We start from the raw sequence: 24,905 nt of genomic DNA, 5'->3' as shown, positions 1-24,905 counted from the left end.
TACAATCTGAGATCCAATAGCAGTTAGTTGATTGCTACTCATGATATGAATGCACAGTGCAGCAGCAAAAATTGTGCCTTTTAGAGGAAGTTTAGACAGCATTAGCCCAGTTCCAATTGGAATGGACCTGCTGCACAAAATTGCCTCTTAGTTGACACTTAATAGTCATGTCACTCAGAAAGGTGACAGGATGGTGGTGTGGGAAGTATGAAAACATGTTTGTCAGACTGCTTGTCCAACATCAAACCTTTGATGAGCTGCAATTTCCTCCATTTAAAGATTGGGAAAACCCATCTGCAGCCCCCACTCGAAACTTTGTAATCTTGCAACCTTTCTGAACCTGTCCATGCCAACAGCCTTAAGCAGAGCTGGACTGTTTGAAATCTTGATGGCCAGATCACAAACTGAGCTTCCAACCCCAGGCTCTCTAAACCACAAAGAGCCTATCTCAGCTCATCTGCTGCTGAAACCTTAATCCACACTTTTGTCATTCCCTAATTTGACTATTTGTTTTCCAGGCTGGTCTCCCATCTTCCATTGTCTGTAAACTTCAGATCATTGAAAACTATGCTACTCTTTGCCCACCCACAACAATCACCGTTGCCCTGTCAAATTTTTAAAAATCCTTGCATTTAATTGCTGACATTTAAGGCTTCACGGCCTTACTCCTGCCTATCTCTGCAACCTCCTTCAGCCCTACAGCTGCTTCCTGAGCCTTTAATCCCTGGCTCTGCTCTTTCACACCACCATTGAAGGTCAGTTGCTTAGGCTGCACACTTTACAACTCCCTCTTTAAACACTTCTGCCTCTCCAATCTTCCCTCCTCCTTCAAGACCCTCCTAAAAACCTTCCTTATAGTTCCTTCTTTGGCTCAGCGTCCATTTTTTAATCACACCAACCCTGATGTGCATTGTGATATTCTTTGTTTTGAAGGCAAGAGATAAGTATAAGATCTTGTTGCTGGTGTGGTAAGACTGCCCTTCTGAAGTTAGGGTAAGAAGTACTGTTGGGAAAGACAGAGGGAACTGTGCCCCATCTGAGGCTGGCACTGAATGCCTCGAAACAGAAAGGTTCAATTCCTCATCTTCCTCAACTTGAGCTCCAGAATCTTTGAAAAGCTGAAGAAAATATTTTCAATTTCCTAAATTATGTACACACGTGTACACATGGATGCATATATTGGGCAGGATTTTTACCTCGTCAGGCCGGAGTGCCTGGGAACGGCCGCAAAACTGCCTGCGATTGGGCCCCAAACACGATTTTACGCTGACTGGCCAATTAACGGCCAGCCAGCGTGTATCATGCGCTGAAATGCTGAGTGCTGCCTGGGTGGGTGTCAAGAGGAGGGTCAGTTCAGAAGTCAGCGCACGTGCGTGGGTGCACTCACTGAAAGCTCCCTGAAGGCACAGAGCTGTCTCAGGGAGCTGAAGATTTTTAACCTTACAAATAAAGATGGTAATGTTAAGGAAAACGTGTCTTCTGGTGAGACCCTGTGACAGGAGCAGGGCCATGTTAAAAATAAGTTTTAAAGGTTTTTATTTTTTCCGATGCAATGGTTGAAAACTCACCCTGCCCGTAGATGAGGTTCCGCAAAAAATGCAAAGGCTGCTTGGCCTATTCGCCCACCCACCAACCGTAAGGTTGGACGAGCAGCGTAAAATTCAATTCAATTGATCGATTCAGGGCCTTAATAGGCCTCTTAATTGTCGGCGGGCACGCTGCCGCTTCTCGCGCTTGCCCGCTGACCGAAATACCGCACAAGTGTGTGATGACATTGGGACACTCGCCTGACATCATTGCGCACTATTTAACTCCCATTCGGGTCAGGTGCGCACCCGCCCGATGATGGAATAATTCTACTCTTTGTTTAGTTTTCAACAGTAAAACCAGCAATATAATACAAAGCAATAGTAGCATGACCGGTGCTGGCTTGACTAGTTTGCAACCGCTTAAAGGCATCGGAGAGGAATTTTCCCAAATTTTGTTCCTTAATTGGCCTTGGCTTTATAACCTTCTTTTGCTGGTTCCAGGAAGTTACGTTGTGTCTGATGAAGAGAGGGGTGGAAGTGTCTAATCGTCTTCCTTAATGCATCACAATTACATAGTATTGGCTTGACAGAGCAAACAGCCTTTTCAGTTTTCTATGTCCCAAGTCTCATTTTTTTTCACAATCTGCAGTCTAATTGTTGTCTCCACGGTCAGTCAATTTTCTGGATTGCTGTACCTACTCCACTCATTTTAAATTGATCATCTTTAAGACCATGCTTGACAATTGCATGGGTGGCATGGTTTGGTTTCTCATGTGTCTAATTATAAGCAAAGTTAGATAAAACTGTTTTCTTCAAGGTTACAGTTGTGAGTCAGTGCAAGCTGTGCTGTGCAATTTAAAATACACTATCATCCTAAACACACGCAAGCAAGAGGTATGAGACAATGTTGCAGGAAATACTACATATCATTTTAGACTCTGTTCCAGTTGAGTTTTAGCTGAAACAGAGTGAAAATCAAGTTTAACCATACTTGTGGCAAACTTTTGATCATCTGAGGCTCAATCTTCTTTGCTAATATTTTAATGTTAGAGAGCTAATGGGCCAGTCTGCTCTTTACTAATATTACATTATATAACTAGCATTTATTTGTTTGCTGATGAGTGGAGTCCTATCGTTTACTGGATGGGTAGTATTAAGGTATTTTTATGCTGACATCTGCTTACTTTGGATTACTGGGGAGTGACCAGTTCTCCGTGCTTACAGTTCTGAAATGTATTCCCTGATCCCAATGGAATCGAGGCTCACTTTCGCAGGAGTCCATCAGAATGAGGGAGCTGAATTTAGCTTGTAGACACAGGGGGCCAGCACATGGTCACTGCTCTCCCACGACCTGTACTAAACGAACACCAGTGCAACTAAGGCCTTCCGGCCCTGATCACTCAACACCAGCAATGGCTGTGTAGCAATGCCCCAAGAAAATCTCTATTGTTTCTTGTTTAGGGACAGCTTATTTTAATGTGAATCAAATGTTTGCAAATTAGCCTGGAGCTATACAGATACACGAGAAGAATGGAAGAAAATGCTGCACACAGGAAACGTTACACTTTTATTCAGCTTTGCATACCTTGAAGATAATTAGTTCAATGTGCTTCGGAGATTTCTCAAAAACCTTTTTTTAAGAACAATAGCATATTTAATAAAATTAAATGAATACATATTTGACCGCTACCCCTTCACCTTGTCCGCATTGGAAATTAAATTAAGATTCCTCTCTTTGCCAACATTGTGCATATAGTTCCTGTCATTGCATTTTTTAAAACAACCTTTTTCATTCTATGTTCCCTGACGTACACACCACCAACATTTCATGCTGAAGTTAACATAGTATCCATGAATCTGAGAGAGGAGCTAAAAACTATTTTCTGAGGTGATTTGTTTGGTGACGTTGGGATAAACTAATGTAGAAAGGCTCTTTGGAAATGATTAAACTTCAATATGTGATGGATATTAATAAAGCAAGTGATGAACACTTATTTCTGCTTCCCTGTTGTTTCAGTGTGATGCCACTTGATCAGGTTGGGAAGTTCAAGACTATGTAACTGCAGCACTGTAAGTAACAATGCCTTTTTTTCAGATCTCATAATCAAATGCATCTATCTGCCTAAGGGGGTTAGTCCCTACTGCTAAAGTAGCATTATCATCTTCATAGTTGGTTTGGATTTAAGAACATTTGGCTTGCAAGCTTGAAATTTCTGATTGCAGATAAGCTCTCTGATCTAATGGAGTGAGCAGGGAATCTATTACAATGTTCCTGATTTTTTTTTCCTTGTTGATTTATCACCCCATCTTTTCATGAATGTATTGACTGACTCTTCACTGGGCTTTGCATTCCACAGACAACTATCCTCTGCTACCTTATCCAGGTGACCATTATTCATTCACATGTGAATCTTTTTAGTGAATGGTGGTAGGTCACTTGACTAACCCCTTCTTAACTTCTGCATGCCCATACAAAAACCAATAGCAAGGATTCTCAGAGAACAACCAGCAGTTAGATCCTGAATATGTTTTCCCTCTCTAAGCTAGGAGTAGTCGGGTGATCTCCCCAAGGGCCGGGCTTCTGCTCATTTCTCCATGTCTTGCAGCCCTGCACTTCCTTTTTCCATTACTTTTAAGAGCCTTCCATTTTCATTTTCAATGCACAATGAGCATGACTAGGGAAAAGTCTGCATGAGGTGGCTTCCTGTTGTATTCCTCATACGTGCTTAAAGGAAGCACAAGTACTCTTCCCAATGGACCCTCCAGCTGTAAGCAATGCTGCCCCTGGAGGTTGTGTACCTCTTCTGCCATCACTGCCAACAATTTGCTGGTTTCATTCTTGACTCGTAACCCTGAGCATGGACCTGGGGCCATTGGAAAAAGGGCTGGGACTACCAACCCCTAAGATCTCAAATGACCCTGTTACCATGAACTTAGGAGTGTTGAGCCTAATTGTCATTCCCCTGAAAGCCTAACATAAAGCACTGTTTGAACAAGACCTTCTATCTTGAATCCTTGCAGCTCCCCCAATTCCCCTATATGGCTTGTGTCTAAATGTCCTCTGCATCTTCTCAGCCACAGTGAGTTTCAATTGTCCATTTAGTTGTGACCATGACAGGTGACCCTTATCCCATCAATCCCCATTCTTTCATTTCCTAGCAGACATCACTGGATGACAATCAGAAACGTTTGTTGCATTTAACCTTCCTATCTAAGGAATGTTTGACCTAATTGCATAGTCCCACTATGACACTTTCCTGACCTACATAGCTCAGTCACACACTATGCAGTCTGTGCAATGTTTCCTCTCATTTTTTTGGAGTGCACGGCGATTTATTTAAGTGCATGGCCCCTTGAATTTTCTTTGCATGGCCTGCACGGGGACATTTGTGCTGCTGCGCAGCTTAGAAGAAACATTGGTAACATGTGACTGAAAATCAACTCCTTTTTGTTTTTTTTTTTCTTTCTGCCACCAATTTTCTCCCTGTCCCTTCTGAGACATTGAAACGGGTACTGATTCAGGTCAGTCTCACTCTGATAACCCAGCAAAGTTGTCATTATTCTTAGTAATGTGGGCAAGTCACTTCAACATTGGGGAGAGGACAACTGAGGCCTCACCCTTCTGATTTTCACCACCAGCAGTTGCACCCTGGCTATCATCAGATGAACTTGGATGAGCTCCCTCAGCACAGAACAGATATCAACCTTAAAACCTTCCTGGCCTGTAGAGCACAGTGACTCACTGGATAAACTCACAAAGCTATTGGGAGATACTTATGTTGTTCTGAACCGCTATAGAAAACATCAGGCACCACAGGATAGAAATATATTCATACTTTGGATAGAAAATTACAATTTTTCTTTCTGACAGTATATGTTTGTGTGCCTTTTACATATTTTATGTATACAAACAGATCTCTGGTGGGAGGAGAAGAGGTTGGTTATGGTAACTAGGATGTATAGAATGATGGAAACATTTAATACTATAAACTACAGTATATTACTATATTGTATTTAGCCTGGTCTTCCCTTTTAAGGCCATATAGTATAATTGCTGTAAATAGAAGCATATCAAGGTCACTTTGAAGTTAGTTGTTCCAGTCTGATTGCAAATTTCTTCCAAGTCGGAAGAAGCCAGTTTTCAATTGTTATATATTTGTATTTTTTATATACTTTAGATACTTTGTCTTGGACAGATGTGACAAATAATTATATGAGATCTACCATTTGAATCATGAGTATATACAAATGATCTCAACCAAATTTAGTATGAAGCTACCTCATTATAATTTGCTTTGTTTCTAAGAACAGGAAGAATTACTTTCTTGGGATGATTTACTTAATTTCTTCAGTAGACAGAATTTCTAATGTCTATTCAGTGTTTGGTTTGCAATAGGTTTAATGTCAGAAAGAACCTTTAGGTTGAAGATTAAGAAATCAGGAAGCCAGCTCTGCTGCAAAGCCTAATGCTGTCCAAGGCTTGCTTTTTCCTTTTGCACTCTGCTGCTGTTGAGGAAAATGAGAAAAAGATGCTTGCTTTCAACGCTTTCAATGGCTGCTCTTAATACATGGGAAAAGTTAAGTCCTACACATCATCAGAACTGTGGAAGCTGCCTCCTTTACATTGTGGTAATATGGTAGAGGCACTACACTTCTGCCACCAATAACACATTACCTCTTCCACAGATATACTTTCAAGCCTCTTTGCGTAACAATGAAGTACCACACAACTCTTTATTAGTTGTTTTACAAGAAACTTAGTGGAAGACTTAGAACAGTGCCCTTTTTCTGTCTGGGGTGCATGTACATACTCCAGCTTTGACAGATGGGATGAAAATTTCCTCTCTGATGCCTGTTAAACGTCCAAGTTTGGGTAAACTCTGTTCAGTTCCCAAAGGACTTGCTTTCATAGCGCAAAACAAGCTATAAGTCAGAGCTAATTGGCACTAATGGGGCAATTTCATTCACAGACTCCATACGGGCAGTGTCTGCAAAATGGAAACATCAGGCTCATGCAGTGGGGATTGTTAAGACTATTTATAGCAGCTTGTGGTCACACAGTTAAATGCATTATTTGATACTGGATACAAATGGCTATAGAGCTTCACAGCTTTCATTGACAGACTTTTCCTCATTAGCAGAAATTGCTGGAACACTTTGATGAAAGGCCCGTACCTGTAGCATTAAAACGTGCTCATCTAAATGTGGAATATGTCAACAATCTCGCTGGTTTTGGGCAGAAGGATCTCCAGACTGCCATGTAAGAAGGCTCTGGAATTAAAGCTTTTATGCCGACAAGTCTCCCCCCACCAATCCCCCCACTACCCCTTACTCGCCTTACACGTGGTATTAAAATGTGCATTCATCTCGAGGTGCTTAACATGAGGATTTATTTTTGAAGTACAGTGACAGTTTTTTATGTACAGTTACCTAACTCTGCACAAAGAATATCCCTGGAGATGAATTACTATAACACTTGATTATATGACACAAGGAAGGATTGTTGGTTGGGAGAATGGCTGTTCTTTGAATAATGCAACTGGATCTTCAACTTTCACAAAAACAGGCAGCTTGCTCTTTGCTTTAATATTTCCTCTGAAGACCAGCCAGTGTAGAATTGCTTTGTGCATTGGAGTACCCACCTAGATTTTGAACTCAAAGCCTGTTTTCTGGTTCAAACCCACAATCTTCTGTCATGAGTGGTGGGTAGGTGTCTGGCGGTAGGGTAGAGTGTTAGCAGCTGAGACAACCTGACACACTTTAATCTGTCTCTTGGGGCAGAAATTTCCCCCCGTTGGGGGCGTTGTGCGGGGCTGGGCGCAAACCCGATCGGCACCCTCGATCAGGGCCACACCGCCATTCTACGTGGGTGGGCCAATTAAGGCCGTCCCAGCATGAAGCGGACCCAGAAGCGCTGAGTGCTCCCTGTGTGGGCAGAGGGGGTGGGGGCGGGGGGCGGTGGTGGTGGGGGGATTCCCTGAGTCGGGGCTTGCACTCTTTCACCTCAGGGAGATTAGTTTAAGGTTTAAAAATTTAAATAAAGAAAAGGAAATATTTGAAGACATGTCCCCTCATGTGACAGTATCACATGAGCTGGGACATGTTCATGAATTTTGATAAAAAGTTTTACTTAATTAATGAAAACTTCATGAAACCTCATCCCGCCCATGGATGAGGTTCCATGGAAATGTGCAGGCTGCCTGGGATCTTCGCCTGCCCACCTTAAGGTTGGATGGACAGCCCTGTTAATTGTTTTAATGATTATTTAAATGGCCTTAATAGGCTTTTGACAGTTCGGCGGGCACACAGCCGAGTCGGCGAGTGGGCCCCGTCCCCACTCACCAATCCGAAAATTCTTCCCTTAGTGCCATTTGGATTAATCTGCATGCACTTGATCCTGCCGCTGGAGGCAGTCCTGGAAAAATATTCAATTCGCCAATACAGTCAACCTTCATCCTGAGTAGTGTAAAAGATATTTCCTCAGCCCTTAATCAACTTTATAGTTCAAAACATTGCTACAGAATGCTTTATAGAATTTAAGAACCAGTGTTGTGAATTATATAGAGGAAACATCAGAAGACCATCCATAACTTTGTTGTTGTTCATTGTTCAAAACATTTGACTGCAATTAAAATCTTTTGTGTGTGGAATTATAAAGCCCATCTTTAAGCTTCGATCTAAGCACTACAACTGAAGTGTGTAGGTGTGCTTCTATATTAGGTAATTTATAAACAGTGACAAATTATAGTTAATTTATTTCAAATCATCTACTGTTTAATGCAATTTTTTAATCATGATAATCAGAGTTTAGAGTACAAAAATTAGACCACCTCTTATAAATACTATGGCAAATAAGTCCTGGGCGATTACTTTGAAATGGTACAGCAATAGGGGTCCTCCCATTCAGCAAGTTACCCTAAAATATGCATTGAACATAAGGCTATGTTCTTCACAAATTGATATACTGATGATTATTGTTAATAAATATTTTACTGAGTGAATCAGGCAAATATATGCCATTCCTTAGAAGTGGTAGGGTGATAAGGATGTGACACCAAAACTGGAGGAAATAACCGTGGACAGGATTTTATGATTCACTGGGATTCTTGAGCATCCAGCAAAATCGTTGATGCCGATCCCACTACTGCTCTGGTAGCCTGACCCCAGTCATTTAATGCTCAAAGGAACGTTAAGAGGCTCAAGGCAAGACCTCTGTCCCATCTGGGGAGAAGGACCAGCTTCTTAAAGCTGCTGGCCAATCAAATGGCTGGCAGCTCTGTGTTCCTAGCAGTGCCACCCAAGAGTGGTGGCTACCACTGGGTCAGTGTCCATTTCCCAACAAAGATGATCGCTGGAACTGGATCAGACATGGGATGTTGCACCCCAAAATTGGTCCTTGCTGCCCCTGTTTTACGCGTGCAAAACAGGGAAAACTAAGGCCATTTATCATTTCTATTCCCCCACCCTCCCAGCCCACCGCCCCTATGTTTTTGGCAGCAATTTTGCTCATTGACTACTTAAAACATTGTTGACAATAATACATTTGATGGACTTACATGGACAATATATTTGTACAAGAAAGCAATTTTATTAGATAATTTTCCTAGCTTAAAATAAGTGGAATGCAAGTGGATCAGACAAAACTCCTTTGTTAAGGTGTTGTTAACAAACATCAGTCATTGGATTAACCATTTGAGAATTTTATAGCTAGTTAACTGGAGGTCTTGTGGTGCTGTGGTAGCATCCCTCCCTCTGGGCTAGAAGCTCTGGGTTCAAGTCCCACTCCAGGACTTAACAGCCATGGAAGCTGCATTCATAATGTGGCCAAGCAGGTTGATTATCAGCCTGTTAATCCTTCCAAAATGCATGGTGGCAGGTAGTAAGAGTGAGAGAGTTTCCTGGTCAGCCATACTGCAGAAGGCAGTGGCAAACCACTGCAGTACTTTGCCAAGCATAATTATGGACCAATCCAATGGAAGTTAACAAAAAATTGTAACATTTTTCTTCTGGTAATAACCCTGGCATACTTTCTTATGTACTGGAAATCAGAGATAGTAATTGGATTAAGGGTCTAAAGCCAACAGTGGTTTTGATATGTTAATGAACCAAAAGGAACTCCAATCAGAGTAACAGGATAACAGGAATAGTTTTAAATTGAGTTGCTTTTGTTCAAAGGGGATATATGCAGATTGCAAAAAGGTGTACGGAAATTAGGTAAAGATAGGGTAAGTTTGTTTTTATAAGTCTAAGAGCTAAAGTAAAGAATTATTTAATCAGTTCTGGGAAGAAAGCATTTTGAAAGAGACTGGTTGAAACAATAGAAAGATAAAAGGGAAGGAATGCATTTAAGGAAATACTGAAGCCTGTGTGAGGAGGTAGCTGGTCAGATCTCCCAGAAGGCAACAGAGTAGCTGGTCAGATCACCCAGAAGATAGCAGGATAGCTGGGCAGAACTCCAAGAAGACAGTGTGAACAAGGCCAGACCTGAATACCCAGTTGCTGTCAGCCTCAGAGGACACCTCAAGGGAAAAGGGAACTGTACTGTAAAAATTATTGGAATTCTATAGACTTTAAAATCTATAAGGACAGGTGCTGAACAGAAAAGGGAAATGTTAGCTCTGAGGAGAGTTAAGATATGTGGAACTGCTTTAAAGTATTGCCTACTGTGTGAAGCCATTCTTGTGTTTAAATGTAATTGTGTATGTTTTTCCTTTATTATTTTGCTAAATGTTTACTTTACTATAAAATCATCACAAGTAGTCAAGGAAATCATTTCTTGATTTCAGAACCAATCCTCATACTACAAAAATTCCCAAAAAAAAGACATTTTGGCAACTGTTTCAAGCTTCCCTCTGGGATTTGAGCAACTCAACATTCATCTGCCGTGCCATAACATGGTCCATGGTCACCAACATGGCAAGGCATGGTACCCGGAGGAGGGGAATAGTCAGTTAATTGTTTAGTATAGTAATAATAATTGATGTAAATATATAGCATCTTGTCATGCGAACACTTGTCAAAATGCTTGATACAATGAATTTCTGTAACATAGGCAGCATCATGCTCTGATGTGCACACAACAAGATCTGGCATGTTGTTTTAATTGTTGCAATGTAAGGCACTGAGCTGTTGAAAATATTTTCATAAAACCAGAAATTGAACAGGATTACATAAGTTACAATAAATTAGGGAGATCAAGAGAGAGTAAGGTAGAAGACAGAAAGTCCATATGAATTGAAACCATGAGCTTTTTTTGTAGCCTATAAGAAAAGAGAGGATATTCAAAAATGGGTGGGGCCTATTCGTGACAAGTGGAAGCTTCTTGCACTTGAGAATTTAGAAGATTTTTTTCCCCTCAAATGGTTATTAGAAGATGGGATTATACATAGTGACTGAGGCAGACTATAATATTACTTATATTGAAATTTGCTAAGTTTTTGATGAAAGTATACAAGGTTACAAGGAAAGGATGGGGATTAGAGAGTTTCAATTAAAAATTTAGCACTAGCACCAAATGGTATCCTTCTACAGTTCAATCATATCCTTCTATGATTCTCGGATGTGAAAGAAAATGTGCAAAGCAGCAAATTTTGACAATCTTCCTGTACATTGACCAAATGCAATTAAATCCATCAAAAGTGTTTGTGTCACCTTATTTTGACTCTGGGGCATTATTGAGGTTCCAGTATGTGACATGAAATGGAGGTTTGGGGAGTAGATTTGATTCTCCAGTCCAGCAGTTCCAATCATGTCACCAAGAAGAGGAAGAGCATCATTCAGCAATCTGCAGCCACCACTGCAGTGCTGTCTACACCTTTTGTTTCAAAACAGAGTGAGCAGTGACTGAGGTGAAATTCTTCTCAGCTGGAGACCAGAAAGGGAGGGAAAAGGAGAAGGAGTTTGGGGAGAAGAGAAATGGAAATGAGCACAGCATGAGAAAACAGGGTTTGGAAACTAGTATTAATGATGAACAACTGAACTCATTTCTGCAACCAAATTGATTTGAATTGCTTCCACTTGGATAAATTTCCCTGTGCCTCTTTCTCTGCTTATTCAGAAGGTGATGATTTTGGTGACTGGCTAAATGCAGCATCAATGAAGTCAAAACAGCTGAAAAAACCCAAAGCTGCTCCACAGAGAACAGAATCTGATATTTTAGATTCAATGAAGTGAAAATGTTATTTTTGAATCCAAATCGGCATTGCTCATACTCTAACTCCCAAAGATAAAAGGCACGAGCAGGCATTATTTCTTCAGGGACCCTAACCTGACAGTGGCTTGACTTGTAAGAATGGTCTACAATATAAGAATCTTCAGATAGAGGTAAAGACTATTAGGCCCATCAAGTCTGTCCTGCGTTGATAGATCAACCTCATCTGCACAACTGCAACAACTTGCATTTATTTATATAGCGCCTTCAATGTGGTGAAACGTTCCAAGTAGGGTTGCCAACTGTGATTAAATATATTCCCAGAGATTTGTCACGTCACCTGCCCCCACATTCCAGCCATTAGTCTGCCAACACATCCATTCTTGTGATACACTGCCTTCCTACACCAGTTGGAAAGCAAAAAGATTCATTATCCAATTGGACGATGCTTGACTGTCAGCCAAACAGCCTTTTTCTCCCCCATTTTCAATATTCTTATATCTGGTGAAGAGAAATGTTCAAAGTATTTTTTTTTAAATCCTTTTTAATATCTTGATGATTTTTCTCCAGGGTTGCACACAGCAGCTTCCCCGAGATTAATCTTCAATTCCTGGAGACTCCAGGTCAGTCCTGGAGGTGTGGCAACCCTTGTTCCAAGGTGCTTCACTAGAAAGTTACTGCACAAACATTGACCACTGAATTACAAGAAGAATATGAGGACAGGTGAAATAGATTTTAAGTAGCGTTGGGAAGGAACAGTGCAATGTAGAGAGGAAGAGAAATTTAGGGAGGGAAATTCAGATCTTAGGGCCATGGCAGCTGAAGGTTTGGCTGTCAATGGGAAAATAAATCTTTTCAGACTGAATGGACACAATGGGCTAAATCGTCTCCTTCCATGCCATATTATTTTCTATGGGCAGCAATATTGGATGTTTCCCTCCCTGCCACCTGATGAGTTGGCGGGTATGTATCCCCACCGATACTAGCTGGCCAGCAGCCATTAAACATTTGGTAGGGCATTAATTGGCTAAGGGTGAGCCTTCTAAACCCATCTGGGGGAAAATCCCAGTTTAGAGAGCTGCCTGCCAATCAGATGCTGGCAGCCTTGTTGCCCCAACAGTTCCAGGCTCGAGTGGTGGCCACTGCTGGGACTACAGGCAGTCCCCAAAGAAGAGGAGCTAATGGAAGCCAGACTGAAAGTAAGCCTGGGGTATTGGTTGGGCACAGCTGGCAGGCCCCAGTCGGGGGAGTGAAGGGGTTAGGGCGCTGGGTATGAAAAGAGGGGACAGAGATTTAAAGTGGGCTACCTCTTTTGGTTAGGGGGGAGTACCTCCGATGGACACAGCAGACCCCCGAAGGAGGCACTTCCCCTCTTGCCCAAAATTGGCCCATATATCTAAAACTGCCAGGCTACCCGCTTCCCATGCGCCTCTCCCTGCCACAGATAAAATAGCGGTGGGACGGGATGAGGCCCTTAAGTGGCCATTAGTTGATTAAGAAAGGGAAAAGAGAATATGAATGCAAACTAAGCTGACTGTAAACGCTTCTTTAGGTTTGTGAAAAGGAAAAGATTAGCAAGGACAAATGTGGGTCCATTACAGGTGGAGAGAGGAGAACTTATAGTGGAGAAAAAGTTACTTTGTGTCTGTCTTCAGGGAAGATGATACAGAAAATCTCCCAGAAAATATTTGGCAACCAAGGGACTTGTGAAACTGAGGAACTAAAAGAAATTAGTATTAGTAAAGAGGTAGTACTTGAAAAGTTAACTGGCTTGAAGATTCATGAATCCCCTGAACCAGATGAGCTTCATCACAGAGTGTTGAAGGAGGTGGCTAGAGAGATAGTGGATGCATTGTTGGTTATCTTTTAAAATTCTGTAGATTCTGGAAAGGTTCCTGCGGACTGGAAAATAGCAAATGCAATCTCATTATTTAAGAAGGGAGGAAGAGGGAGAATGTAAAACTACAGACCTGTTATTTTGACATCAGTACTAGGGAAAATGTTAGAATCTATTATAAAGGATGAGATAACTGGACATTTAGAAAAGAATAGTAAAATTGGGCATGGATTTATGAAAGGGAAATAATGTTTGACAAACTTGCTGGAGTTTTTTAAGGATATTACTTGTACTACTGATAAAGGAGAACCAGTGGATGTACTGTATTTGGATTTTCCGAAGGTTTTTGAAAAAGACCCACACAGGAGGTTATTAAATAAAATTAGAGCAAATGTGATTGGGGGAAATATACTAGTATGGATTCAGAATGGGTTAACAGACATAAAGCAGATAATAGGAATAAATGGATCATTCTCAAGATAGCATGTTGTTACTAGTGGGGTACCGCAAGGGTCAGTACTGGGTCCACAGCTGTTCACAATCTATATAAACTATTTAGATGTGGGGATCACTTGTAATATTTCCAAATTTGCTGATGACACCAAACTGGGTGAGTACGTAAGTTGTCAGGAGGATGAAAGGAGGCTTCAGAAGAACTTGGACTGACTAAGTGAATAGGCTAGAACACAGCAGATGGAATATAATGTGAATAAGTGTGAAGTTATTCACTTTGGTAGAATAAACAGAAAGGCAGAATATTTCTTAAATGGTAAAATATTGGGAAGTGCTGATGTCCAAAGGGACCTGGGTGTCCTTGTTCATGAGTAGCATGCAGATGCAGCAAGCAATTAGGAAGGCAAATGGTATGTTGGCCTTTATTGCAAGGGGATTTGAGTACAAAATTAAAGATGTCTTGCTGCAGTTGAATAGAGCCTTGGTGAGACTGTACCTGGAAATTTGTATACAGTTTTGGGCCCCCTATCTAAGGAAGGTTATACTTGCCATAGAGGGAGTGCAGAGGTTCAACAGATTAATTCCTGGGGTGGCGGGATTGTCTTATGAGGAAAGACTAGGGAGACTGAGTCTGTATTCCCTAGGCATTCAGGAGGGCATTAGATGATTATTTGAATAGAAACAATGTGCAGGGCTATGGGGAAAAGGCAGGGCAGTAACACTAGTTCATAATAGTCATTTGGAGAGCTGGTGCAGACATGATGGGCCGAATGGCCTCCTTCTGTGCCTTTAAAATTCTGTGGTTCTGGGTTTCAAACAATGAGGGGTGACCTCATTAAAACTTACAAAATTCTTACAGGGCATGACAGGGTAGATGTACATAAGATGTTTCCCCTGGGTGCTGAGTCTAAAACCAGGGACATAATCTCAGGATAAGAAGCAGGCCATTTAAGATTGAGATGAGGAGGAATTTCAGCGCTCAGAGGGTACTGAATCTTTGGAATTCTCTAAGCCAGTGGGCTGTGAAAGCTCATTGTGAGAGCATGTTGAGGACAGAATTTAATAGATTTCTGGAGACCAATGACATCGAGGGATATGGAGATAGTGCGGGAAAGTGGCATTGAGGTAGATGATCATGATGTAATTGAATGGCGGAACAGACTCGATGAGCTGAATGGCCTATGTTTGTATCTATGTTCCTATGTTCTTATGCAGGAGAACTACTTCCCTCCCCTCACACACTTTGCTTCCATTTCTTTTTCTGTCCCTTACATATTTTTGGGTGATTCCTCCTCTGAAATGTCTTGGGAAGTTTCACTCTGTTGAAGTTGCCACATAGATGGACCAAAAGTTTCCCCTTTGGGTGCAATCAGCAATCTGGGTGCAAATTGCACTCAAAACTACCCATGAGTAACCCAGTTTTAAATAACCAAAAATGACTTAAAAAGCTATACTGAACCATTTACTAGTGACATTGCTCAACAGTAGTCAGTGGAAACTCCTGCCTGAAGAAAATACATTTATTGTTTAACCCCTGGTTGAAGGAGGGGTAAATCATCCAGGGCAAAGTATTGCTTCTGGAAAGTGTGCATGTGCTGATGTAGAGTGACAGCAGGGTGTTGTTGTGAAGACTTGTTGTCAAATAGTTGGCCAAGGTGCTGAATGGTGGCCCACAACTGTGGAACCACACTTCAGCTTGAAGCACTTGCAGGGGAGCAGCAGAGAAAACTGGAAAAACGATGCCACAAAATTGACGCAAGGCTAAAATAGCTGTCGACGCATGCATGAATTTTTATTCAGTGTGCCCATTAGAAAGCATTAAGAGAAAAATATCATCAAACAGAATTAAAGATTCCAGTGTAACATTCTCGATGAGTACACTGGGATTGTACCATGTTGTGTTTGCCACTCAGCGTTGATACATATCTCACCACGATCTAATTAAAAATAAATCATAAGCTCATCTTAATTTACGTATAAAGTTAGCATGATTTTATCAAAGGTAGACTTTTTCTAGTCTCTTGCTGTAGATTGCAAGATTGTGTTGAACAGGCTTTTCAAGGCCCCACATACCATTAATACAATTGTGTACACCACTGGCACTGTCGGCAATGTGATGTAAACAAACTGGACTGCTACTTACTGTGGCATGTGGACGTCCGCCAAAAGGTATTTTTGTCCTCCATATTTATTAACAAAATAATTTAAATCATACCAAGCAAGCTTGTCTATTTTTGGGTCATGGCTAGCCTTTGTTTTTGATAAGATATGAATCAACATGGCCAGTTAATATTGTTGCAATTCATTCATAGTGGAGCAAAAGCTGAGCTTTTAACCCACCCACTGTTGCCAGCAACATCATCTGACATTGGGATATATCTGCAGCCAGAAAATTAAACTCTAAACTTTTCAATAGTTGTACATGTGCCTATATTTTCCCCTGGTTGTACCAATTTTTCGTCCTGGAATGTACACTTGAAAGTTCAGGGCAGAGTGGATCATATTGGATTGTGATGGAACGGAGTAGGCCATTCAGCCTCTCCATTCTATCCCAATATTCAATTCCATCAGGCTGGTCTGTACTTTAACTCCAATTATCCACCTTTTATCTACATGCCAGGATAGCTTTTCCCAATAAAAAATCTATTAATCACAGTTTTGAACATCACAGCATTTTGGGGGAGTGAATTCCTGATTTTCATTGCACTGTGGGAAAGAGGTGCTTCCTAATTTGACTTCTAATTGGCCAAGTTCAAATTTTAAAATTATACCCTTTTGATCCAACTTGCTCCAACAGAAGAAATAGTCTTTCTATATCTACCATAATGAATTCCTTTACCATTTTCAACACCTCAATTAGACCACTTTCCAATCTTATAAACCTAAGGGAAAACAAGTCAAGTCTGTGTAACCTGGCCTCATAATTTAACCTTTTAAGTCCTGATGTAATTGTGAATATGCATTGAATGCTCTCCAAAGCCAATATGTCATTCCTGTGTATGCTCCAAAGAGAACACAATACACAGCGTGTCTGACCAATGCTCGGTACAGCTGAACATAACTTCCTTTCTTTGTACTCCAGCCTTTTTGGTTACTATTTGTACCTGTGCACCAGCTTTTCATGATTTAAATACATGGACATCCAAATCCCTCTATTTCTGTACAGTCGTACCATGAAGAAAATATTACAATTTGTTTTTATTCACTCCATCTGCCGCACAGTTTTGACCACTTGAATGACCGGTCTGCCAATTCATAGCTTGCTCCTCTCATCTGCATAAATAACTGTGCCCCCAAACTTAGTGTCATTTTCAAACTTGGACACACAATTCTGTTCTTTCATCCAACTCATTGACAGAAATAGTGAAAAGCTGTGGTCTTACTACAGACTCCTGAGGAACATCAGATGTTGCATCCTGCCAATAACAGCAGGTTCCCTTTATCCTTTATCTTAAGGGACTTAACAGGATATATTCTGAGAAAATATTTCCCTGATTGGAGAATTTACAACAGCGGGTCACAGTCTCAGAATAAGGGGTCAGTCGTCTATGACTGAAATGAGGAGAAATTTATGCACTCAAAAGGTTGTGAATCTCTGGAAATCCCGACACACACACACAGCTGTGCCAGTCATACTCAGTCATTGAATATATTCCAAACAGAGGTGGATAGAATTTTTTGGATATTAAGGGAATTAAGGAATATGGGGATAGTGTGGGAAGGTGGAGTTGATGTGGAAGATCACCATAATCTTGTTGAATGGCAGAGCAAGTTTGGAGAGCTAAAGTGCTCACTCCAGCTCCTCTTCCTTATGTTGGTAAGTCCCTACGTTCTGTTGCCTGCCAAAAAACATTGAAGGCATTAAAAGACCAGGGGGAGAATTTTCTCCCCATCAGGCAGGCTGAGCGGGAGCAGGCGCATCATCAATCGACGCCCGTGATCGGCTGCACGTGAAAGAGCGCAGAAATCTCCCTGAGGCAACTCCATGCCTCAGGGGGATTAAGTTCAGCTCAAAACAGGTTTAAAATAAAGAAATAAAATTATGCAGACATGTCCCCTCATGTGACAGTGTCACATGAGCTGGGAGATGTTAATGAATTTTCATAAAAAATCTTATTTGATTTATAAACCCTTCATGAAACCTCATCCCGCCCATGAATGAGGTTTCATGAGTAATACGAAGGCCACCTGGGGCTCTTCGCCTGCCCGCCAACCTTAAAGATTGGACGGAGAGCCCTGACAACGACTTTAATTAGGTGACTAATGGCCTTAACAGGCCTTTGACAGTTCGGCGGGCACGCAGCCGACTCTAGTGTGCAGCCACTGAACTGAAGATCGGAATAATGGGCGGTGATGTCGGGACGCACGCCTGACATCGCCACACGTCATCTTATGCATCGGCGTGCAAGGCCCACCCCCACTCGCCAAGCTGAAGATACAGCCTCAAAGAAAATTCAGTATAAAGGTTTAAACATTACTGTGAGACACCAAATATTTCCGAATTTTGTTTTATGGAAACGCTTTGGGCAACTAAATTTCAGATCCTGAGAAAAAAAATAACAATGAAAAACATTTCAGAAAGCATTTTGAGTGATTTGTGGGAATCCTGTGGCAAGGTTGCACAATTAAGCTCCCAAAAGCTTTTGGCAAGGTCCTACTCATTGAGCTTCTCCACAAGATCAAAACCTTTGGTATTAGTAATATATTGAGCTGATTTAAGAACTGGCTAGAAGTCTCTGGGCAGAAAGTAGTTACAGATGGATTTGGATCTGTTTGGAAACTGGTCACCAGTAAAGTCTCCGTAGGATTGGTGTTATGGATGCTCTTCACTATTTTCATTCATAATCTAGATGTAATTGTTGGGGACATGATCTGCAAATTTACAGATGATGCTTTGAGTTGTTTGACAGTCAAGACTTTAGACAATGCTTGGCAGCTTCAAATGGATCTTGGTGTGTGCAGGGGTTGGGTTTGTAACTGGCTGATGATGTTTAACTTGACAAAGTGCAGTATTATGTAAGTGGGCAGGGAATGCTGTGTATGCATATAGCCTTCAGGGGTAAGCATTTAAGCAGGTGTAGAAAGAAAGATACCTGGGTGTGAGTGAAAGATACCTGAGAAGGAACACGTACCTTTATAGATCGCTACCATTATATAATTGCACCTGAGTGTGAGGTATACTGCTGTGCAATAATCCCTTGATTGACAAGTGGAGATGTTATTCTGTCTGTTGGTGGTTTGTCTTTGTCATGTTTGATTCATCTTCACAGCCTTAGTTATAATCTTTCCCTATTCCCATATTTCTTTGTAGTTAGTCCTTTTGTTGTGGCACCACTTTGATCAATGTTTCCCTTTGTAGAGGCTTTACTTATGGTGTTAATCATTGCCGTTCCATTCCTGTTGTTACATTTATAAATCTTTTTATTGACAGTTTGTTAAAGTTTTGTTTTTGGTTGGTTTTTTACTTTTGTTGGTTTCCGATGATTTATAATGTTGCTGTATTGATTTCAGTCCTTCGGCAAAATTCTTCTTCATTGAATATGATCATGTATTTGATGCATCCCACTCGAACCCATCCTTGCAGGATGGAATTGTTCATAAATCTTCCCCTTAAGGTACCCCCACCCTCCCCCACCACCACACTGCCCCCCTACTACTCCCAGGCCCTATCACAATGAAGAGTAGCAATGAGCAACAACAATCTTCAGCTCCCCAAATGTTTGGGAAAGGTGAGCTAAAGGAAAAGGAAAAGCCAGCATGTGAGCTCTGCATTAGACAGCTGTGCCTGAATATCTGTGTCGGTGAACGTGGTGACAGACCCACCTAAGGTGCTAAAATGATAGAGCAGCTCACTGGCCAGACCACAGTGCTGATGCTTACTGTGCAGCCATTTGATATTGGATGAAGTGATAAAATTACTGTTCATTGTACCATTCAAGGAGCCAAAGCTGAGGAAATTTTAGAGATGGGTTTAACAGTTTGGGAAAATGAACAAAGGAAGAGCAAGTTCTGTAACACTGGGAGCCTTGGCTCTGGGATCCAGGAACACATTGATCTGGGCATCAAGTAGAATCCTAATACTGGAATTTATGGTCTGGTTTATGATTTGGTCATGTTGTGGGGGAGGGGGAGTTGGTTTCAGTCATTCTGAATATAAAACATCTTTCTGATATAAAAAAAGTGATGCACTGGTTCAAAACACAAAAGTTCCAAGACAGGAGCAATGAGGTGGTTTCAGCAGAAAGAGGAAGGTACCCCTCCGCTTGGAAAGTAATTTGAAGAGCACATGAAAAAGAGCAATAAATGCAGTATAAAAAAGAGACCACTGCATCTAGAGAGGAGATAATCTATCCCCTCTGGTACTAATTACATTAGTCTGGGTGTAGGACAAGACCTTAGTAAAAAACATCATCAGGATTCATACCAGCTGTCAACTGAAATTTTGTATTTATCCAACAAGTTATAAGTACTTCTTTCTTTTAACATTTGCGCCTCTAATTTACTTTGCCATTTTGCAGTTTTATAAGGGTAATATGTTCATTGGAACAAATTGATAAGATAAACATTGGAGCTTTTCCTTTTAAGAATGGCCACTTGGGCAAAGTATTGGGGAGCAGAGAGTTCAATCTTTGTTAATTTTTGAGAATTTTAATAATTTGAACAAAACACCTTATAAAACTGATGTGGTTACATTCCTCTAACCTGCTGGATATGCTTATCCATTGGTTATAACATTTCCAATGTGTTGGATTATATTTGAGACTGAGATAAACCGAGTTCCCATTGAAAATTAACAAATGTATATTTTTTGAGAACCAGTGAATGGTGCCATTGGGAGTTTGCAAAAGGTGCTGAGAACTTTAATTACAGTTGGCTCCCCTCTAAAATTCAGCCATCTGGATTGCCTATCTGGAGTCTGGAATGTTACATGCATGTGTGCCTCTGTGTGTATTTTTCTTGGCAACGAGGAGGCAATATGAAGAATAAGTTCATCTTGTGCTGCCACATGATATTAGGATAACTGGAGGATGCAGAAAAGCATGTGGAAATTGTGAATCAGAGGCTGTAAAGGTTTTGAATGAATGCTCTCTCCATCCTACAAACACACTGGTCATTGCATTTCAGGCCTTTTGTGTCACTTGGTGTGTTGTGGGAAGACTTTTGTTGCTTAGAGAACGTTTAGGTGTCACATTTTACCAGGATTTTGTGACACATGTCCTGATTCTGGAGACAGGTAGGAGCTAGACTATTGTTACAGATACTTTTTTATGCCTTAAACTCTGTGTATCTCATGCTATTTTCTGAAATTTAGTTATGTGTCAGCAGTGGCTCATTTGATAGCTCTCCCATCTGTGACTCATAAGGTCCTGGGGCCAAGTTCCACGCCAGCGCTGGAGTGCAAAAATCAAAGCTGACACTCCAGCGCCATACTGAGAGATCACTGTGCTGTCAAAGGTGCCATCTTCTGGAGATGTTAAGCTGAGAACCCATTTGCCTGCTTAGTGGATATAAAAAATCCCATTGCACTATTACAAAGGGGTGTTCTCCTAGATGTCCGAGCCAATACTTATCCCTCAATCAATATCACAAAATGCAGATTAGCTGTATCTGGTCATTATCACATTGCTGTTTGGCAGTGTTCGCTGTGTGCATAATGGTTGCCATATTTCCTATATTACAGCAGTGGCTACATTTTAAAAATACTTCATTGGCTGAAAGGTGCTATATAAATGAAAGTATTTCTCTCTCTTGTTTTAGTGATGAGAGGATAACCCAAGGGAATCTTCAATTCCTGTGAATGAGCCCAAATGAAATGGTCATCTGAAAAAAGGGAATGACTCTCCTGTAGGTTCCTTGTCGGAACATTGTGCACAGCATCACCATCGGTGTGTCATACCTCATAGATCAAAATAAAAACTTCTAAACATGCAAGTATGCATCACTGTGTATTATTAGTAACCTGATATCCTGAAATGAATTCGAGGAAGAAGAAAGAAAAAAACTTCCATTTGTGTAGCATCTTAGCATGCCCTCAGGATAGCTCAAAGCATTTTCTGACCATTGACCAACTTGTGAAATGCAGTCACAGTCATGTGACCACCCTGTTACATATAGTAAGGTCCCCTAAAGAGCATAAGAGATGGATGACCAGTTAATTTGTCTTTTTTTTAATGTCGTTGGTTGAGGAAATACTTTTGGCTAAAAGACTCCCTGCCCTACTTTGAGTCCTTTAGAAACCCATCAGAAAGACTGTCTTTGACAAGGCAGCATTCCCTCAGTGCTGCACCAAATCTTCTGTTGGATCCTGGTCACCAGTTTGTGGGGACTTATGGATCCAGGCTGCATGCTTGTTTTGGAATGGCTGGGTTGGTACAATAGACATAGTTGATCAGCAGACAGTTCTTAGGTGGAACACATTCTGTTTATTTACAAAGGTACTCAGCAGCTACACTTTTGTGCTTTCAACTCCAACCTTGTCTCCATACTTCTGCTTGCTAACTCAGACTACTGACTACAGAGATAGCCTGCACTACCACTCTACTGGTTAATAAGATCATGTGATCTTCCTTTATAGCATCCTTCTTAAACATTACATAAAACCATCATTACCACATCCCTCCCCCTTTACTCAGAAACACATTTACATTTACGAGTACAATTTTCTCAAAATAGCAAATTATTTACACGTAAAAGTAATTGACAAGTTCAGTGTTTCTGGGGATTTCCTTATGCATGTAGAACATCTCAGCTGTACAACTTCAGGTGCTTTGTCAGGAACCTCCTTTTCTGGAGTTGTCTGAGTATCAGGTTCTTCTGTGGGCACCTGCAGACTGTTTCCTCAACTCTGGCAGGTACAACAGACACATCTGATACATCAACAGGAAATCGGTCATAAGCAGTGGTGGAATCATTTCTTGGGGATTTGTTTCTTTCTTCCTTAGATGATCCACAAGTCTCCATATGACTTGGCCTTCCACCTTCACGTGGTAAGATAGAGGTATAGTCACTGCACTTATTTCACCTGGTAACCACTTTGGTCCTTCTCTAAAGTTCTTCACATATACTGTCTCTCCTACGGTAAACTTCCTGTCATGACTATGCCAGTCATTTCTAGTTTACTGACTTCCCTGACTCCTTTCCATCTCCCCTCCCCCCTAAATTCGGCATTATTAAGCTCAATCTCGTCCTGAGACGGTGTTTCATCAATAATTCCATAGGTGTGACACCTGTTGTTGTGTGACGGGTGGTCCTATAGTGGAAAAGAAAGTGTGCTAGCATGGTTGCTATGGAGTCTCCAGCTAATTTCTTCATGGCAGCCTTGACCGTTTGAATTGCTCTTTCGGCCAGTCCATTTGAGGAAGGTGGTACAGTGAAGTTTTTACATGAGTGATACTGTTGAGGCAGATAAACCGCTGAAACTCAGCACTTGTAAATGCGGTGGCATTATCACACATGACCACTTCTGGTAGTCTGTGAATGGCAAAGCTTTGAAGTAGCTTCTCAATTGTACCAGAAGACATTGGTGACTTCACCTCCAAGATGTCCATCCATTTTGAGTGGGCACCAACAATGAGCAGAAATATTGTTCCCCTGAAAGTTCCCACATAGTCAATGTTTAATCATAACCATGGCCTTCCTGGCCACTCCCAAAGGTATAACGGAGCTGTTGAAGGTAACTTTAGCAATTGCTGACACTGCACACAATTCTTCACTAAGCTCTCTATTTCTCCATCCATCCCAGGTCACCATAGCTAGCTGCGCACTATGGTCTTCATTCGGGAAATCCCGCGATGTGCACAATAGAGTTCAATCAACAATGGCTTTCTTCCTTTTGGAGGAACAATCACTCATGCTCCCCACAATAAGATGGTTATTTCATGGCTGGTTATTTCATGTCTTCTGTTAAAGTATGTTTTCATTTAATCAAATACATGCTTTAGTGACCAACCATAAAGCACTTGTTATCCTTTGGATAAGATTGGGTCTTGACTTGTCCAGTCTCTAATCTGTCCAGCACATTCTGAAGATGAATCTAAGAAATTTAACACAAAAACTAGTTCTTGTGGAACTGGGACATCCACATATTTTTCTTGTAAGGGCAAACGATTCAGTGCATCAGCATTTGCAGTTTGATTTCCAGGCCTATGAACGAAAGTATACTCGTATGCTGCCAGGTACAATGCCCATCGTTGTATTCTTGCTGAGGCTATGGGCGATATAGCTTTATTCTCACTGAACAATCCTAGCAATGGCTTGTGGTCTGAAACGATAGTAAAATGATGGCCATGTACGTACTGGTGAAATTTCTTGACACCACAGGCCTTCTTTTTCTATCTATGAGTATGCCTTTTCCTCTGTGGTGAGCGTGCTTGAGACATATCCTATAGGCCACTCCATGCCATTATCCATTCAATGGGAGAGCACTGCTCCCTCTCCGTAGGGAGATGCGTCACATGTCAACACCAGTTCTTTCCTCTGGTCATGATGTACTAATAGGTTGGACAAGTGCAACAATTTTTTTTACCTTTACGAAAGCTTCTTTCTGTGGTGTCTCCCAAGACCAACGTTGGTTCTTCTTGAGTAGATGATACAGGGGTGCCAGTTCTGTAGACAAATTGGGTAAGAAATACTCATAATAATTGATCATTCCTAAAATTGATTTGAGCTCTGAGGTGTTCTTTGGCACAGGCTTATGGCTCTCACTTTTTCCTCAGCCAGGTGGAGGACCTGTGAATCTACCCAGTGACCGAAATAAATTACCTCCCTCACTTGGAACATGCACTTTTCTCTTTTTAAACACACTCCAGCCTGCAAGAAACATTTTAAGACTTCTTCTAAGTTCACTAAATGCTCCTATTCTGTGAGTCCTGTAACCAGAGCATCATTTAAATAAACTAGAACATGGGGCAGTCCCTGCAGTAAACTTTCCATTGTT

At 41.2% G+C, this 24,905-nt stretch overlaps 1 pseudogene; it reads left to right on the top strand.

Annotated features, from left to right (window-relative positions):
• Positions 1-17,728: 17,728 nt before the first annotated feature.
• LOC121276811 lies at positions 17,729-20,243 on the top strand (annotated as a pseudogene).
• The last annotated feature ends 4,662 nt before the right edge of the window (positions 20,244-24,905 follow it).

The sequence above is a fragment of the Carcharodon carcharias genome, chromosome 4, assembly GCF_017639515.1.
Source record: "Carcharodon carcharias isolate sCarCar2 chromosome 4, sCarCar2.pri, whole genome shotgun sequence".
Taxonomy (NCBI): Eukaryota; Metazoa; Chordata; class Chondrichthyes; order Lamniformes; family Lamnidae; genus Carcharodon; species Carcharodon carcharias.
Note: the sequence above shows the minus strand (reverse complement) of the source record. Positions and strands in the feature narration are given on the sequence as shown.